A 2,727-nucleotide genomic window follows, 5' to 3' on the forward strand; every position below is an offset into this window, starting at 1 on the left:
AGAGCAGGCTATAAAATTTTCCAACAACAAAATCCGATCGTGTGTACACAAATCCAACGCACAAAGTGCCACGCATGCTCAGAATAAATTAAGAGACGAAAGCTATTGGCTACTGCCCCGTTTATAGTCCCGACGTACGTGTTTTACGTCACCGCGTTCAGAACGATCGGATTTTCCGACAACTTTGTGCGACCGTGTGTACGCAAGACAAGTTTGAGCCAACATCCGTCTGAAAAAATCCATGGATTTTGTTGTCGGAATGTCCGATCAATGTCCGACTGTGTGTACAGGGCATAACAGTGTAAAGGCATAACCAATGCCCAAAGCCAAATTTATCCCCACCTGTTTGACAGGTGCAACTTTTCTGCACCAGTTTGACAGGTGCATATACTTTAAATTTTTTACAGAAAGGCCAATTCTTGCTTTCATCAAGAGTACCTCTAGCCATTTCCTTCTCTCTCCAGCGGTGTGTTCTCTGAACATTCCACAGGGAAATTTTTTCTTCTTTTCACTGGTCTGTAGATCAGCGGTGGCTTCAGTGGCAGAATGAGTTTGCCACTAAACCTAAAACCATTCCTTAATGGCCTTACTGATAAGCCAATAATGGTGAAACTGAAGTGGGGTATGGAATACAAGGGGTACCTGGTCTCTGTGGATGGCTACAGGAACATGCAGCTCGCCAATACAGAAGAGTATATTGATGGGGCATTGTCTGTACATCTTGGAGAAGTTCTACTAAAGGTGTAATAATGTATTGTATATACAAGGAGGAATAAGATGGCGAGATGAGAGAATAAAGCAATTTCCAAATTAGTTTTGTAAATTAATCTTCTCTTTTAAGATTATTGTTGGACATTTTTTTGTAAGTGTAGCGCACTACCCCCCGTAGGAGCTGCTGGGTAGTTCATCCTTTTCTGTAGTGTGGTTCCATTACCCCCTTCCCTGCACAGATTGACACAGCAGACAGTCCAGAACGATTAAACATTGAACTTTATTCTTCTCTGGCACTTATTGCAGTACTGTAATACAGACTCACTCTGAATAACTCTTACAAATTCAGCATTAAGTGAAGTGAGTCCTGAGAATACATAATTCAGATCATGTAGAACCACTGTAAATAACTCTCCAATTGCACTTGCTTCCAGTTACACTTTGCAGCTTTCCCTCCTCCTGTTTGTTACTACTTCCTGACCGTACAGTACTTTCAAGTATACCCAAAGAACGATACTCTGAATAAAGTCCTTTGGGCTGACTGATTAGATTTCTCCAAGGTATTAATTCTCTAAGGCCCAACTCCTTGCACAGACTTCTTTATTGACCCGCACCCCAATGCTCTTTGCGAGGTATTGGTTCTCTAAGGCCGAACTCCTTGCACCTCCTCCTCCATGACCTGCACTTTAACACCCGTTAAGTTTTGATTAACCGTCCATGCTTGCCATAGAGGGTCGATCACCCAGTCTTCCTCCTGTCAGTAATAGCAACTTCCTCCTGATGTCTCCTCCATCTCTCCTCTTCGCATGGCACGTTCCCCTCCCCCGAAGGGGAGAGCACCCGAGCTGCACCAGCCCCTACATGCTGTCTTCTTCTTCTTCTCCAAAATCCAGAACCACCCCAGGAAGCATGTGACCTTCGCTTTTATAGTAATCCCGCCTCTGCCCAAGCAAAACAATGATTGGTTCAGAGGGGTCTCCAAAACTACCTGCCACTCTTCTCCTTCAGTCCACCCACTTTCCAGAACATTTCAGGTAAAGTGATGGAAATCTTACAGGACAGAGTGTAGGTGGCCACTACTCTAACAAACCTCCCAACACATTATCCCACCAGCTTACACCAACAGGGTAAAAGACTGGCAATTTTACCTAGCATTAATCCTAACTGCCTACTCTAACACACACCTAAGTAGGTGGGCGCTACATAAGTTTGTAAGAAAAATAAACAGATTACCTCTATAGGGTTACGGTATGAAGGCACCAACACTCAAAGCCCATATTTTCCACACCTGTTACTTCTATCCAAAGTCTGCCAAAGAGACACCAGAATTTATCAAAAAAAAATCTCTAATCTTGTCCTGACTGCACTAAAATGTGGCCTCATCATACAGACTGGCTCCCAAAGCTGTTGTTTACAAAATAAAAAAAAGGTTGCAGGGAAAATCAATTTAAATGTCATTTTATTTTCTTTTATATGTCAGTTTTGCTGCAGCAGGTTCTATACACGGTACAGATCTAAGGGAACCCCTAGGCACTATATTTAAAGGAATTTTTCATTTTTATTGTTTTACTTTAGGCATCATTAAAATCACTGCTCCTTTAAATTTTTTATTTTTTTTTTCTAGCATTGATACATGTCCCCCAGGGCAGTAGCCGGGCCCCCATACCATTTTTATGGCCAATAACTTGCATATAAACCTTCAAAATGGGCATGTTTGATTTTTCAAGTTCTCATACACTTTAATAGGGTTTGTGTCTGAACTTTTGCGATGTTCGAGAGTTTTGGCGCAAACCCACCCGGGGGGTGTTCGGCCCAACTCTAATAATGTGTATTACTTGCCCATGGCTAAGAGTGCCTTAGAGAGGCAGCAGCACTGGAGCAGTTGCGTATATAGTGGGAGTCTGCCAGAGGCAGGAATAAGATAAGCAGTACACTGCACCCCAAAATGAAATGAGCATTTAGCCCTTGCAGTGTGAGGGGTGGCAGGGAGTTCCTCCATTGGAAGGGTAGAATTTG

The 2,727-nt window shown here is 42.9% G+C and overlaps 1 pseudogene; it reads left to right on the forward strand.

Moving 5' to 3' along the window:
* Positions 1-546: 546 nt before the first annotated feature.
* LOC141130109 (small nuclear ribonucleoprotein F pseudogene) lies at positions 547-747 on the forward strand (annotated as a pseudogene).
* The last annotated feature ends 1,980 nt before the right edge of the window (positions 748-2,727 follow it).

The sequence above is a fragment of the Aquarana catesbeiana genome, linkage group LG02, assembly GCF_042186555.1.
Source record: "Aquarana catesbeiana isolate 2022-GZ linkage group LG02, ASM4218655v1, whole genome shotgun sequence".
NCBI lineage: Eukaryota > Metazoa > Chordata > Amphibia > Anura > Ranidae > Aquarana > Aquarana catesbeiana.